This window comes from Schistocerca americana, chromosome 4 (genome assembly GCF_021461395.2).
Source record: "Schistocerca americana isolate TAMUIC-IGC-003095 chromosome 4, iqSchAmer2.1, whole genome shotgun sequence".
Taxonomy (NCBI): domain Eukaryota; kingdom Metazoa; phylum Arthropoda; class Insecta; order Orthoptera; family Acrididae; genus Schistocerca; species Schistocerca americana.
In genome coordinates this window covers 462,999,384-463,017,211 of record NC_060122.1, presented here as the reverse complement: position 1 = coordinate 463,017,211, position 17,828 = coordinate 462,999,384, and positions in this window count along the sequence as shown.

Genomic DNA, 17,828 nt, shown 5'->3' with positions numbered 1-17,828 from the left:
CAGTTCATCAAGAGTAGTGACTGGCGTATTGTGACGGGCCAGTTACTAGGCCACCATTGACCAGACGTTTTCAATTGGTGAGAGATCTGGAGAATGTGCTGGCCAGGGCAGCAGTCAAACATTTTCTGTATACAGAAAGGCCCGTACAGGACCTGCAACATGCGGTCGTGTATTATCCTGCTGAAATGTAGAGTTTCGCAGGGTTCGAATGAAGGGTAGAGCCACGGGTCGTAACACATCTGAAATGGAGCGTCCACTGTTCAATGTGCCGTCAGAGCGAACAAGAGGTGACCGAGACGTGTAACCAATGGCACCCCATACCATCACGCCGGGTGACACGCCACTATGGGGTTGTCGAATACACGCTTCAAATGTGGGTTCACCGCGATGTCGCCAAACACGAATGCGACCTTCATGATGCTGTAAACAGAACCAGGTTCGTTGTTGGGTACACCATCGCAGGCGCTCCTGTCTGTGATGCAGCGTCAAGGGTAACCGCAGCCATGGTCTTTGAGCTGGTAGTCCATGCTGCTGCAAAAGTCGTCGAACTGTTCGTGCAGATGGTTGTTGTCTTGCAAACGTCCCCATCTGTTGACTCAGGAATCAAGACGTGGCTGCACGATCCGTTACAACCATGCGGATAAAGTGCTTGTCATCTCGACTGCTTAGTGATACGAGGCCATTGGGATCCAGCACGGCGTTCCGTATTACCCTCCTGAACCCACCGTTTCCTAATTCTGCTAACAGTCATTGGATGTCGACCAACGCGAGCAGCAATGTCGAGATACGATAAACCACAATCGTGATAGGCTACAATCCGACCTTTATCAAAGTCGGAAACGTGATGGTACGCATTTCTTCTCCTTTCACGAGGCATCACAACAACGTTTCACCAGGCAACGCCGGTCAACTGTTGTTTGTGTATGAGAAATCGGTTCGAAACTTTCCTCATGTCAGCACGTTGTAGGTGTCGCCACCGGCACGAACCTTGTGTGAATTCTCTGAAAAGCTAATCATTTGCAAATCACAGCATCTACTTACTGTTGGTTAAATTTCGCGTCTGTAGCACATCTTCGTGGTGTAGCAATTTTAATGACCAGTAGTGTACTTGAGACAGTCTCGTAATTTTTCTGTTTAAACAAATTTACAGTTTGATCCTAGACCTCCAGCTTGGGAGAAGATGTCAGCTCGAATCAATCTGAAAGAACTCGTGCTTCCGCCCCTATGAAAGACAATGTGAGTGCTCCCACTCTGGCTAATGTAAGACGTCGCTCAATCAACTAGGGCACTGTTTCCTTTGTCTAAAGCTCGAGCCGATAACGTCCAAGCGCCAGCAACAGGGTAGGTGCTGAATTCCAGGGGCTATCCTAGTTCGAGATAGCGCTGCTCGCCTCCACAAGATTTTACCTATAGTCCAAACTCCTACCTAAAATTTTCTGTAAACTTCTCTTCTCTCACCGACCTGGTGCCAGCTGCGACATCGTCAGATTCATAACCGGGTCAAATGTACATGTGATTGTTCTCTCACGGGCTCCGCAAGATATGATTTGCAACCAGCATGAATGCTACGAACCTTCGGACATGGTCAGTGTCCGGTGTCACGGTACCTGCCCCAATAGCCAGGGGTCCCGGATATTGAATACCGAGGATGACCAACTAAGGAGGACAGGAGACCAGACTATCCATGCAAGAGGTGACTCGTTAATTTGCTGAACCAGCTACCCCATCGGTTCCCATAAGATCACCGAAGTTAAGCCCTGTCGGGCTAGGCTATCAATTGGATGCGTGACCATCAGGTCTGCTGAGCGCTGTTCGTAAGTAGTGGGGGGGGGGCACTCAAACCTTGTGAGTCAAACTGAGGAGCCACTTGATTGAGAAGTAGGGGCTCCTGTCTCGTAAACTGACATAGAGCCGGGAGAGCGGTGTGCTGACCACATGTCCCTCCACATCCGCATCCGCTGACGCCTGTGAGCTGAGGATGACATGGCTGCCGGTCTGTACCGTTGTGCCTTCACGACCTGTTCGGGCGGAGTTTAGTTAGGTATCCCATCGTGCTGCTACACTGTGCACTTCAGGAACGCTTTGCCACCCACGATCTGCCAGGGCCCGCACCAATATGTCCAAACCAATGCAGGATTAACGGAATATATTTTGCAAGAGGAAACCTCCGCAATCATCATGTAAGCTTCATTTGCGTAACAAAATCCATATTGTCCACACACAAAAACCAAAAGGATTTCTCCCTCTCTCGATTGAGTATTCTTAATGAGAATGAAACTGACAGGCTGGTTTTAACCTGATGCGTTTCTCTGAACACGGAGACAATGCTTAGTCAGTCAATAAAATCACACACATTAATAATCAGAGGACACAAACAGAATGAAGAAATAAAACACTTCATTGAGGTTAACAAAGAGAGACACTGTCGATGACTGCAGACAACAGCAGAACATGGCGCGTGTCCCTAGCGGTGCCATCGATACGTTGATGGTCCAGAAGAGATAGCGAGTACAAGTTGCCATTCCGGGTGATTTGACTATCACAACTAATAGGCAACAATATCATGATCTGTCTCGGACTAACTAGAGTCTTTTATAGACCTGATGGCTGCAGTACTTACAAGGAAACATCACCAAGTGGACATGATATTTTGAACAAGACAAAATACATATGCAAGATGTCAGCCGCTGCAATCGATTCCGCGATAAAATCTGAGCCACAATTCTGATAATACGCAGTTATGATCTTTCGGAAATACAGCTTTTAAACTTTCGCACGCACAGTTTGTTTTTCACTCATTCCGCCCCACTTTGGTCGCGTAATGCCCGAACGCGAAGCCTGTACAATGGAGTGACAACCAGAGTTCTCCTATTCACGGGGTTTTGAGATCTAGGGAAGAGGAGGGGATGATGGACGCATCGTCCCAACTTATTTTGCACTCTTATCCGAGAAAACATGTTACCTTATGTATAAAAAAACAGTAAGTAATATGAGTGTTTAGTATATCAACTTCACGTACACATATCTACGGTGTTATATTCACAGTACGTATGTGTACTTGAAGTTGATATACTACACACTTGCAATGATATTCTGTAGTTATCTATATGCCCCGAAATAAAAAACAATATAACCGAAGCAACTGAAGGAATATTACGAAACGAAGTTAATGATTTTCAACTTGCACTTTAATAATGCCTGTCACGCTGAAGAACAGTGAAGAGTTTTAAAATCCAAATAAATAACACACAACAGCGATGTCAAAACAGAATAGAAATAAGCTACTTCTTTAAAGACATCTTCATTCGTTTCAGTCTTTTTGCACAGCATTTCTGAAGCATAACATAGAAATGTGCTAAACAAAAAATCTCTGGCACCGGCTGTAGGTTGGAAACCGCTCTCTTTGACACAATGATCAAAGCGTGTTACCAATGCCGAAACAGTAGTTCACGAACCTCTTACTCTCTCGGCAGTCCAGATCGGCCATTAAGCGGCTGTAGTGCAGCGGAGCCTGTAAAAAAACTGCTGCATACTAAAGATCAAAAGCTATACATTCAGAAGGCCATAGCTGAGTACTGTCAGAATTATGGCCCAGATTTTCGTGCAGTATCGATTGCTGGGGCTGATATCTTGCTTGTGTGCTTTCTTCTTCTTATAACATGAGACGAAGTTGGTGATGTTTTGAAAGACGCGAGTCTTTCATGTTTTATTCTCTTTGTAAGGAAACTATTTTACATCAGTCTCTTATAACTGCAGTTGAATGCGTGTATGTGTGGGTAAGTCCCTCTGTTAACATCGCCCTTATTAGTGAGAGAACATGACAGCAGAATTTTGTATTTTCTGCAGTCGATTCAGGAGCTTTCCTGTAGCCATGATGGCTACACCTTTCCTGCCTGGATCGCTGTTCTAGGGGGAGCACGTGAGACCAGTTTGAATGGTAGGTGATGGCTAAAGTCGTCACTCTTCTCAGGCTCTCAAGCTGTCGTACCAGCTCTGAATTTCACGTCTCACTCTCTTGCAATGCCGCGAAGTTGCCTCCCTGAGAACTCCGGCCCCTGACTGGCCGGTGTAGGGGGTGGTCGAGCAGTTCTAGGCGCTACAGTGTGGAACCGAGCGACCGCTACGGTCGCAGGTTCGAATCCGGCCTCGGGCATGGATGTGCGTAATGTCCTCAGGTTAGCTTGGTTTAAGTAGTTCTAAGTTCTAGGGGACTGATGACTTCAGCAGTTAAGTCCCGTAGTGCTCAGAGCCGTTTGAACCATTTTTTGGCCACTGTAGGAGCGCGCCGAACGTTCGCTACCTAACGCTCCCAGCTCCACTCTGGAGACGGGTAAGTCTTCGGTAAGTTACAATTTGTTGCTGATCGTGGCTGGAGTCGCGCATCGTGGTCTCGTACCGGTAAGTATAAGTGTTCTTCGTAAACTTCGTTGGTTACAGTATCAGGAGTGAGATAGGAAATCCTCCGCTTAGAGCGCGTTCGTAGTCTTCGTTTTTTTCCGATGCTTATTCCTTAAGAATTTATTTGTTGCTGGCTTTCGTATCCGACCTGTGTCCGTAGAAGCGAGACGTCGGTTGTAGTTCATATCGGGGCAAAGATTTTCACTCTCAAATATACAGTTGCGCCTCCATCATTCTTTCTTTTTTGTGAAATGCACATGGAGTGAAGATTCCATAATTTGTGAAATGGGCTTAGCCCTTTGTGCTAGGCCACGTGATCACGTGGTAAGGGGTGACCTTATAGCAACGATTCATATCCGCAGTAATTTAATCCTCTGGACACTGATGAGTGTTGCTTGATTCAGAGGCCACGTTGGCGTCTTCTTATCCTTGTATTCAGCTCTTGTTCTGCTTATCATGTAGAAGTGGAGTGAATTAGAGTCACGACGATCAGATTCCTCGTTTCCTTGCCCATCATCCATTTGCCTCCTCATCATTGTGGAAAAGGCAGGCTGCTAGTCCAGCTCCTATAAGTTCATTATCAACGCTGTCAGATCGAGTAAGAACAAAGAGGTTCTCTCTTTGTAGTTGTAAAAGATTCAGTTTCGCGTCTTTTGTTAATAAATATACAATATTGATGTCAGTTTACCTGTTTCTCATTCACTACAAATTCACCGCCTCACGGAAGAATAGTTCACAAGTCCTCATTAAAATAATTCTGATTAGCAAGGTAATTAATTAATAAAATCACTACTTGGGCGATCTCAGTAAAGTCTGACGGAAATTGCGTCCTTTTTGAGTTTAGAGTCACGTTGGTTTAAGCAGACCCGTTAGAGCCATTGAACTTGCGGTACCACTAATAGCCAAATCAAAAATCTTCCTCCTTAGAGCAAGAGAGAGATCATGGCTCACTGCGAATTATGAATAAAATTCCACTTGATGCGGCGAAAGTAGAATCCCTTATTCTTAATAGGTGATAGTTAATGTTAGGATTACTGGGCTGGGATGGTTTTTATAGATTCATATGACAAAAATACTAAACCGAATAAGCTTTGCGTACTCGGTTGGTCTATTACAAGATCTAGCATCAGTTTCCACATCTATGAGGAAGATAATGCACCGTATTCATGCGTGTATTCATGCGTGAATGACCGTTAAAACTCAGCACAAACGGCCCCCTTAGAATAGAAATTGACGTATTAGTGAAAAATTTTAACTTCTGCATTCACTGAAATAACGACCAGAAAAAAATTATGGACAATACTCCTACACTGCGACACCATTGCTGTCTATTTGGAATTTTTGCCCGACCACAAAACACATTCAAAATCACGAAGCAAGTTATTGTCAGACTTAATTCCCATAGAAGTACTATTGCAGGCCACAAAAGTTTGTTAGTCACTGTTGTTGTTGTGGTCTTCAGTCCTGAGACTGATTTGATGCAGCTCTCCACGCCACTCTATCCTGTGCAAGCTTCTTTATCTCCCACTACCAACTGCAGCCTACATCCTTCTGAATCTGCTTAGTGTATTCATCTCTTGGTCTCCCTCTACGATTTTTACCCTCCACGCTGCCCTCCAATGCTAAATTTGTGATCCCTTGATGCCTCAGAACATGTTCTACCAACCGGTCCCTTCTTCTCGTCAAGTTGTGCCACAAACTCCGCTTCTCCGCAATTCTATTCAGTACCTCCTCATTAGTTATGTGATCTACCCATCTAATTTTCAGCATTCTTCTGTAGCATCACGTTTCGGATGCTTCTATTCTGTTCCTGTCCAAACTATTTATCGTCCACGTTTCTCTTCCATACATGGCTACACTCCATACAAATACTTACTGACACTTAAATCTATACTCGATGTTAACAAATTTCTCTCCTTCAGAAACGTTTTCGTTGCCATTGCCAGTCTACATTTTATATCCTCTCTACATCGACCATCATCAGTTATTTTGCTCCCCAAATAGCAAAACTCATTTACTACTTTAAGTGTCTCATTTCCTAATCTAATTCCCTCAGCATCACCCGACTTACTTCGACTACATTCCATTATCCTCGTTTTGCTTTTGTTGATGTTCATCTTATATCCTCCTTTCAAGATACTAGCCATTCCGTTCAACTGCTCCTCCAAGTCCTTTGCTGTCTCTGACAAAATTGCAATGTCATCGGCGAACCTCAAAGTTTTTATTTCTTCTCCATGGATTTTAATACCTTCTCCGAATTTTTCTTTTGTTTCCTTTACTGCTTGCTCAATAGTGACTAGTTAACCTAATTCACAGGTGGAGATAATAGTTTGTTCCTCCGGAGAGCGCGGCGCCACACGAGATTTGGGAAACTGAGAACTGTCGGCAGAGCGATGTGCTGATGTCTTCCATACCACAATCCTGTCGGTACTGCTTTCTTCGTAAGTATATTCACTTGTAATTATTTTAACCGATAAATTAATTGTTGTTATTACAGTCATCAAGCGTGGAGCTGAGAGAAATAATGTAGAACACAAGATGCCAGAACTGTCGTACGTCGACAGGAAATCAGACCGTAAAATAGTCTGATGTTTCTATAAACTGCAACTAAAGGATGTATGCAACTTGTAAATCTTCTACTTGAAAGCATACAGTGATTGCTAATGTCGACCGTATACATTTAGTTATAGCAGATGAATTTCACTGTGTTGTAGTTTGAGCCAGAAGTCACGACTGGAAAGTATTCAAGTAGCTTAACATTTATTTTCTCGGTTACGTGAATCTGCAAATGTATTGTAGGTCGACAATAATGTTCCATTCCCTTAGTAGGTCTGCCTTCTGGTACAGTTCCCTCAAATTCCAACAGTGTAGGCCCCACTCCATGAAAATGCGTCATGTGATCGTGTTGTGTCCCACAAAGACAATGCTGTTGTAAACATTTGTGTTATAATGATGGATACAAGCGGATCTACAACTGAAGAACATCTTCTTCTGAGCGTATCGGTGCACGAAAAGAAACGAACGGGCGAGACATATGATGAAATTAGAGAATACCTTTTTAAGCGCTTCAAGTGGTGGTTAATCTTTAGAAACTGGAAATAAAGGTGTTTGTAACTGGGTCTGTGACAGATACACCACGCAGTGGAAGACGCAAAAAATATAACAACGATAATAAAGTCAAATGAATGTAGAGTGTCTGTTCTTTCAGACATGTGCGAAGAAACCACGCAGAATCATCAGCTGTTATTCATTATATAGAGATTGAACGTGGAGAGGGGAGAAAGGAAAGGAAAGTGGAGGGATCTCTGCTGTCAGCTGCAATGCGACATTATGCAGTATCGACGGCGACGAGCGAGCCATGTGTACCGGACGGGGATTCGAACCCGAGATCTCCAGTTTACTATGAAGGTGCGGCAACCACTGCGCTATCAGGACACAGCGTTATCACAACTGCACGGACTATCTCGGCTCGCCCCACGGCTGATCCACACTCCCATCGAGCTCCACATATCAACAGTCCCTGTCCATTTCCGAAAGCACGGATACTTCCGACCTCCTATGGGAATCTAGGAAGAGCGAGTATGGATGAAACTGACAGGGGCTGCTGATAGGTGGCGCTCGATGGAAGTGTGGATCGGCGGTGGGGCGAGCCTAGACAATCCGAGCAGTAACGATAACACTGTGTCCCTGATGGGGCAGTGGTCACCGCACCTGGAGATCCCGGGTTCGAATCCCGGCCCGGTACACATTTTCACTCGTCGCCGCAGATTCCGCGTAATGTCCCAGTGCAGCTGACAGCAGTGATCCCTCCCCTTTCCCTTCCTTTCTTCTCCTCTCCTTATCATTTTACAGATAATGAAGTCACTGAAAATTATGCGGTTGGCGGACATGAACATTCCTAGAAACTTCATGCGTCGTTGATTGACGAAAGAAGGTTACCGATCATTTCGACCTGTGAATGAATTAAGTAATCTTGATAAGAAAACGCGACGTGATTCGTGCGAATAGTTACTTTCAGCTTTACTAGCATTACCATAAGGTTATGATGAATGATGAATGTGCTGTGCAGCCGGCTGGAGTGGCCGAGCGGTTCTAGGCGCTACAGTCTGGAACCGCGCGATCGCTACGGTCGCAGATTCGAATCCTGCCGCGGGCATGGATGTGTGTAATATCCTTGGGTTAGTTCTGTTTAAGTAATTCTAAGTTCTAGGGGACTGATGACCGCAGCAGTTAAGTCCCATAGTGCTCAGAGCCATTTGAACCATTTTTTTGTGCTGTGCACCGTAGCTCCCGGTCTCGGAATATTTATATCTGGCCGAAAGACAGCCTTTAGAATGATCACTCCCGAAATGCTGCGCTGGGCAAGCAGGCGCACATGGTAGCTAATCCCACTCTATGCCGAGAACGATGGTCAGCATACGGGGAGAGTCAAAATTTATAAGAAGTATGTAACATCATTCGTTTCTGTGTTATTCTATTCTTGCATGCATTGTTTTCTGTTAAATACAATTTAACAGCAGACACAAATATGCACAGTTAATAGACAAAAATGAAATACGTCCTACTAAATCCGTCACACGAACATTTGCAAAACCGTCACTGAACTTCTACAAGAACGATGAAAGTACTGACGCACCAATCACAACATTCCAATAACATCTTGCCATTGCAAAAGAATTAACACACCGTCTTTGAACGTTCTTGGATAGTATCAAATCTTCAGATGAAACGAGCGCAATCTCTACTCGATTTACCACAAGAACGATCGTTAGCTCATCGACTATGCAGCCAAGACCACGTGGGATCTTGGAAATCATTGGCTCCAAACCATTCACCGTCCGTGACTGTTCTTGGATTTTGTATTATAATTTTACACGGAGAACCTACCTGAATTTATTTTAGGATGCCTGTGCCCGTTTCTCCGAACAGTACTGCACACCTGGCAGCGTAAAGACAAAGAAAAAATAAATCAAATCAACTCACGTCACATGCAAAATTCGTTAAATATTTCACACCATTCACACGCCTAATTGCAAAATTGAAAGTGCAGTACCGAAATGATTACTCTTTTACGGTTTCTGCGACATTTTTAAAGGTTTCAGAAAGCGAGAAGTGCATGTTAGCAACAAAAGTCTTCCAAATTCTGGAATTTAATAAAATGAAGTAGTTAAACGATTTCTAACCGGGAAATCAACTGGTATATTATTGTGGACGCTGAACGCACCACAGAATTAATAACTTAAAACCGTATTACAAAGCTCTCGATGCTCACGTTAGAATAATGAGTTTTAACTGTGCAATATACACAGAAAAAATTTATACAACGCTCATAACGTGAGTATAAATAGGATGATGCTGAAAAAGAACAGATTAGTCAACTGATCTGATATACCTCATCCTCTCGTTAAATTAGCAGACTGCTTGACGGAGAGCAGTACAGGTTCCATCCATACCCTCGCCCAACCAAAGTGATGCAAAACGACGGAGCATCCGTAATGGGTCACTCTACTCAACCCTGAACGTGATGAAGGGACTCGCTACCAAGCACTGTATACTTTCCCACTACTAGTGCATCTTTGAGAATCTACTACGAGAGGCAGGTTGGCACCAAACGTAACGAAACATGCATCTTTGCGTAACAGCTGACCTCCTCACAGAATCACGCCCAAAACAAATATTCATTCTGAGATTTAAGAGCCACATAACAGAAATGGGAAGAGAATGCGCATCCATGCATATTCAAATAAACAGTGGTGTCCATCTCTTCATCAGAGCTTCTCGGTAACAGAGCAAATAATTACAGGGTTACAGTTATAGACCTATATGAAATAAAATCATCATAACTTATGAACGATTTACGTTGGAGCGTTGAAACTGCGCGGTTGGCAGCTGGGCATGATGGGAATTAGTAAGCGCATGCGCACGAGCTTGGCTGAGTGTATAGCGCTTGTGAAGACCTACTACGCCAGCAATAACAGCCAACTGCTGCTCAAAGGAAGTTTGCGACCGAGTTCAAGCTGTGGACAACCGGTCCAAGTGAACTGACAATCAAGAATTTGATTTGCAAGTTCGAGAGAACGTGTAGTGTTCGTGATGATGACAGTGTTGCAATGTAGGTCGTCCAAAGAGGGTGAGAACGCCCGAAAACTTCGTGAGGACACACGCTGTTTCAAAAGAGCCCCAACAAATCGATCAGATGAGCTGCACAACAAGCGGGAATCGACCGGGATACACTGCGACAAATTATTGTTGATGACCTCCATCTCTTCCCATACAAACTTCTAACCTATCACCCATTAAGCTCCATGGTCATGAAAGAGCGGCTGTGTTTCGCCAACACTACTGTCCGCAGAGATGACGACCAGGACTTTGATGTGAATATGGTTTGGTTTAGAGACGAAGCCCACTTCCATTTGGTTGGGTTCATTAATAATCAAAGTTGGCGCATTTGGGGGACTGAGAATTCTTATTTCGTGACCGAGAAGTCTCTTCACCCTCAACGTTTGGCTGTGTTTTGTCCAGTGTCCAGTCACGGAATAATCGTTGCGATATTCTGTGTTGGCACGGTGGCTACCGAACGGTACATGAAGGCTTAGGGTGACGGTTTCATCCCCATTATACAAACTGACCCTGATTTCTACAAGAAGTTGCTCGTGCGAGACGGAGCTCGACCCCATCGAAGTAGGAGAGCGTTTGATGTCCTTGAAGACCACTTTGGGACCGCATTCTTGCTCTGGGTTACCCAGAGGCCACTGGAATGGGCCTCGATTGGCTCTCTTATTCTCCCGATCTGAACACATGCGACTCCTTTTTGTGGGGATATATTAAAGACAAGGTGTACAGCAATACCCAAAAACCATTGCTGAGCTGAAAACAGCCATTCAGGAGGTCATCGACAGCATCGATGTTCCGACACTTCAGCGGGTCATGCAGTATTTCGCTATTCGTCTGTGCCACATGATCACCAATGATGGCAGGCATATCTAACATCTCATAACTTAAATCCGAATATCTGTAGTAATGTGTACATGTTGAACGAAGTGTGTGCACGCCGCAGTTTGTAACCAATATACTTCAATACTCCTTATCTTGTACAAAGACCAATTTGTCACTAATAATAAAGGAATTCTGGATACCTTGAAGTATACTAATGAGATTGAGCAACTAGTTCTTTCTTTATGGGATGCTGAAAACACTGGTACAAGGAATCGCACAATGTCTGATATGGACATTGTCAGCCAATCACTAGTACGTATGAAGACGAGTTTTCGTAAGAAGGGCTACACAGAGTGGAATATTGCACGAGGTTTCGCCTTGTACCGACAATACAACTTCCAGAAACGGAATAGTAGTTTAAGTAGAATGTAGCAACTTCTTTCATTCCATAGAACCGAGAATTATCCTGGAAGATAGAACGAATTATCAGGAGGTAGAAATTACTCCTATTTCCTGTGCCCTGTCTAAAATACGGGCACTACTGTGGCAGTAAAGCGTGGGGATCCGTACTTTGATTAATAAGGGGCTGTAGACACCCTGCTACTACAGGGAACTGATTTCAAGGGCACGTGGAACACTAAAGTAGCCGGCAGCGAGTCGAGGAAGGAGCAGTGAGTAGAAGGATCCCGGGGGTAGGGGTAGGAGGGGGAGGGGCGGAAAGGTTGGGGTGAATAACCGCGCTCCCATCCCGTGGCGATCACTTAATGCCTTGGCTATGGTCACGTCGTCGTTTGCCAAAGTACTGTGCCCAGTGGACACTGAAATCTGGCTGTGTGACCTAGAACTATTTTGTTGTCTAAGAGGTGTCGCGGAACATTCGCCCATAGCTGTAGGCCTACTTCACAGACGAAACAACTATTATGGATCAAATGTGTGAAAATTCTTCGCATATGTGCGACTTGGAGCTGTGGCACTACATTTTGTGTAAGCTGCACTTCTTTGGCTGCTTTCCTAGTCTGCTGCTGCATTATTACAAAGGTCTGCCAGTTGTTTGTCTTTCCTCACAAACCGTTGCCCGCTTAAAATAGATGGTTGTATGACTTGCTAAATATTTGGTACTGTTATAAAATGTACTTTCAATTCTACTTCTCATGATCTTCTTCACCATCATCATGAAACAGACAAGTGAACGCTTGGTTTACGTAGGCATTACTCTCTGCCCATCGCCGTCTATATTATTTGGTTGTAGTAGCTGAATTACACGTTTTATAATGTGGATGTTCTGAGCCTGCGTCTTCACCATTTACAGGATTTTACCTTCTACAATGTTCTCTTTTCATTTAACTCTTTGCCGAATTAGGTGTCCAGGTAATTTAGTCTTCTTCTCTGACTCACGTTAATGACCGTCCTCTTCTCTTTAATTTCTTTTAACATTTGTTCAAAAGCTTCTCTTTCAGACCGGAATGTTTTTTATGGCTCTTCTCTATTTTCAAATCTCTATTTCTTCTAATTTCTGCATGTCTTGTTCTCCATAGTACACCTTTATCCCCGGCCGGAGTGGCCGTGCGGTTCTAGGCGCTTCAGTCCGGAACCGCGTGACCGCTACGGTCGCAGGTTCGAATCCTGCCTCGGGCATGGATGTGTGTGATGTCCTTAGGTTAGTTAGATTTAAGTAGTTCTAAGTTCAAGGGGACTTATGACCTCAGCAGTTGAGTCCCATAGTGCTCAGAGCTATTTTGTTACACCCTTATCAGTCACAGCTTAAAATGCTCCATGTCTTGATAAATTTCTTTCTGTATTGAGGTGGTTACTTGTCAATCAATTATGCTTATGTTTAATCATTGCAATTCGTCTTCCAATATCCATTATACTTCCGTTGTCATCTGCTATTGTATTCTACTAACCAAGCAGCAAAATTAATTTTCTTGCAGTAGTATTTGATTTCCTTGCCCTTAATTGTCTGTTCTACTCATCTATCACCATTACTTTTATCTTACTTGTGTTTACTTTCGATTTGCAATCTACAAACCCACTAGACAAAATTTTAACCTTTACTTCACGTCCTCTTCGGAATCTGCCCAGAGCACTGTATTTTCAGATAATTTTATATAATGTATTAGTTTATCACTGGTTTTGTTCGTTTTTTCGCTCTTTTTCGCTTTTTATATTCCTCGTTATTCAAATAAATTAAACAAATATCTCGACAGAGGTCAGCCTGGTTGGAAATATATCTTTGGTTAAAAATCTAACTATTTTTTACTAAACTAAAACTAGACGTATTTGGCAGCTGTTCTTAACGACACTCTGTTTTGCGCTATTTATGGACACCAAACATCTTTGCAATGTAGAATTCGTTGGTAATACTGGGAGGGTGGAGTGCGGCCTCCTACTTTTTCCATTCCCTGATTACCCCTGATGTAGCTTGTAATAGCACCCGACATGGCCTCTGTCACCTTCCTGCTTATATAGTGATTTACAAAACCTGTCCACCGTACTACGTCGAACCATTTCTGGTCGGTTTTGTCAGTGTGGTGGACGCCCCCACATTTTCAGATGTTATTAGTGTGTATTGCCGATGTTCTGACAACTCTGCGTTTCTAACCTATGCGTCTTGGACACAGGCTAAATTGTGTGTACTCTCAGTGTTTTGACGCCTCTAAGTGTCTAGCTTCTGGGTCTAGGACGCCGTGTTTGTCCCTTCTCGCCTTGACTAAATTATTCGAGTTATGCGCATTTGCAATTTCTTTCTACCTGTTTGGGAAATATTCCCATTGAGCTCGAGTGTATTTGTAGCTGCAGGGTGGTCTATCATTTTTTGCTCGCTGTGACCAATTAAAAAACACTTTTACGTAATTTGATGACAAAGAATTGCTTTTCTTTAGCTAGTCATATACATACGTAAACGCATGGTAGTATAACATGGCGAACGGTAATGTTAAACACAAAGCTCTGAAACGTTTGTTGCAATGACAAAAATATTTTGTGGAATTATTTGTGGCATCAAACATTGTCTTCCTTAGGGTATGATGTAAGTTTTCACGTTTTTCTAACATTTGTGAAGGTACCTATTCATATTTTCATTAAATTTTTGTTTATTCTCGTTCCAGACGTGGCAAACAATGAATTTTTTACATCAGCTTTTTGCAAACCGCTAAAGATAGTCTTATTACGAGCATTAACAGAAAACATACTAATCACTGTCATAAGTAAAAAACCTTCGTACAGCATGGGATGTTTTTTTCAATAGAAATCAGAGTTTCCAATACAAAACTCCTACATGGCGTACATTCTATCCACAGCACAAAAACTATCGCTCCAGGCAAATGCTGGGATGGTTCCTTTCAAAGGGCACGGCCGACTTCCTTCCCCATCCGCCCCTAATCCGATGAGACCGATGACTTCGCTGTCTGGTCTCCTCCCCCAAAAACCAACCAACTACAAAAACTGACTGAGTCTCATATCTCGACAAGGACTGTCCCAGTGGAGCTCGAAACAAGGAGCAATTAACTTTTGGCGCGTATGACAAACGATATATTATAGCATGAGGTTCTAGGTTGTTCCAGAAATTTTGAACAGAGTTTTTTGCACATATGAATGAACAGCACAAAGCTAACACGGATCTTCAGGTTAGCAAATTTCATGCCAATTACTACACGTAATTTTGAAACAGAATTTTTATATAAATTACAGTCCATGACACATCGCCAAAATAATACATATTTTGTATTTGTTGTCAGATGACTATTTTATTGAAAATATAAGTTTGATTTCTAAAAACAGGAACAGTTCTTGATGTAATGAATACTAAAATGTCCTGAGTAATGTTATAACCAGAATATTGTAAAATGTGAAATACATGCCACTTTCTGTCAAACTGAGCCGGCCACTGTGTCCGAGCGGTTCTAGGCGCTTCAGTCCGGAACCACCCTGCTGCTGCTGTCGCAGGTTCGAATCCTGCCTCGGGGATGGACGTGTGTGATGTCCTTAGGTTCAGGTAGTTCTAAGTCTATGGGACTAGTGACCTCAGATGTTAAGTCCCATAGTACTTAGAGCCATTTGAACCATTTCTTCTCTCAAACTGAATAAATGGAATTTATTGGTTAATTAGCTTTTTATGAACTAAAATATAAATAATGATCAAAAATACTACGGGCAAACATGGAAAAATGTGAAATTTGATTGAATAGTTCCATACAGTACGCGAATCCCATAGGCTCCGATTTGTACATCAGACTATCAGTTTTACCTAAACCATAGCTGAAAAAGGAATGGAATCGCAAATTTCGTCAAATAGGCTTAGTATTTAATGTGCTATTGATCAAAAGTAGAGCAATTTTGCTTCGTTACAATGTGTAGTGAAGTTATCCATCTAACTCAGTTTCTCAGATTAAAATTTCTTTCACAAACGTATGTCGAACCAATTACTGTCAGATCGGGGGTCGCTACGTCACAATGATTTAGCACCCATCAGCCACTTAGGTGAGTTGGACGATTGAAACATTTCCGTTGTGCTGAGTTACGAAGTTATCTCGCTGGGTTCTGTACGTGCCACTCCAGTTCACGGCGAACACAGCTTAGGGGAAAGAAAGCGGCTGCCGTTTTTGCACTTAGACGACAGCTACGCTCGTGTGGCGCAGAGCCGAGTAATTTCCGTGCGGGGAACGCCAGCTGGCGCGCTAACAACCACACGCAGCCTTTGCGAGACGGCGGGCGCGTGTTTGAACTGCCCCGGAGAAAATGACTGCCGGCTGCGAACGCACAGTCGCGCTGATGAAGAAAATGACATCTGGCTGTGGACCAGCGCGGAGGCCAGGGGCCGGCGGTGAAGGCAAAAAACGAGACGCGACAATCGAAAATAATTGTGCGACTTCCAGGCATCGTTAGCAAGCACTGCGCTCTAACGGGATGGGACGTCTTAGAGCGGAGACAAAAGTGTTGAGCTTCTGCCATAACGAAAGGTGAAATATTTTACCATCTGTGAACCAGACTGTCTTAGAAAACAGGGCTGAACTACTGATGAAGTATTGAGGGTTTTTCTGTTGTCAATCTGTATGTTAATAAATACATTTAATTAAATACGTTACCGCAAAAAGCTCCCGCTAGAGTCACTCCTGTACTGATGGTGCAAACTGCGGGCTACATACGTATTCAGGAGTACTTTTTGGAGATATCCCCAAGGCCTTTAATTCTGTAGATCGTGATAATCTCTTAGAAAAACTTCAGTTTTGTGGAACTGATGGCTTTTCACACAGGCTGGTTTGAATCGTACTTGACTGGGGTAAAATTACAAACGGAGTTCCACAGAGTTCAATTTTGCGTCCACTCCGATTCCTTATATATGTGAATGACCTTCCACTTAACATTCAGCAAAAAAATTGGTACCTGTTGCAGACGAGGTATGTGTTATGGTAAATCCTAAAAAAAAGCAACAAAAGAGTTGACATTTCCCAAAGAATTCTTAAATGGTTCCCTGAAAAACACACAATATTCATTTCTGTAGAAGAAATAGTCATACCAATAACTGATGTCGCACATAAGCAAGAGCTAGTACGAAGGGTAGAATGCTTCAAATTTTTGAGTTTACATACTGATGAAAACTTGAACTACAAGAAGTATGTTACTGAGCTTCTCACACAGTTAAGTTCAGCTACTTGGAAGCATACAACGAACCTCCTGTCATATTTTGCATATTTCAACTCAGTAATGTCATACGGAGCAATTTTCTGAGGTAACAAAAGCAAACAGCAAGATCAATATGTGGTGTTCACCCACGGACGTCACGTAGGTAGTTCTCCCAGGAGCTAGGCATTTTAACTGCGCTCTTATAACACGTACTTTCGCTAGTGAAATTCACCATGAGCATCCATTACACGTTGAGATGAACAGTGTTGTATACACTTACAACACTAGAGGGCAAAATGGCCCTGTTACCCACGTCTGACAGATAGCGTGGCAAATTTTAAATCTAATTAAAATTATTTTTCCCGGACAAGTCATTCTATTCCACCTATGAATATCTACTTAAAAACAAAGGACCAATAAGTTTTTAAGTGTAGTTACATGAGATGGAATAAAATGGTAATATGATCATTAATGTTAACACTAATTATGTATACATATGCTGAAGCTGACTCGTTCCACATCATTTAGACAAATGAATGGTTCAGATGATCTATGGAACATGTAAGTAACTAACTAAAATATATTCTGCAAGACATTTGCGGTTTATGACGGACGTACATTGTACCACTGCTAGACATTCCTTTCCTCTTGCATTTACAAATAGAGCGAGGTAAAGTAGACAGTCTATATGCTTCCGTACGAGCAATGACTGCTCTTATCACTCCCTTACGCGAAAAGCCAGTCTTCTTGCCTCCAGGGATTCTCGTGTGAATTCATGGAGCATTTTCGTAATACTCTCGAGTTAATGGAACTTTCTTCTTTCTTTCTTTTGCTACTGCCTTTATCCCGCATTGTGCGCAGGGTCGGCAGGG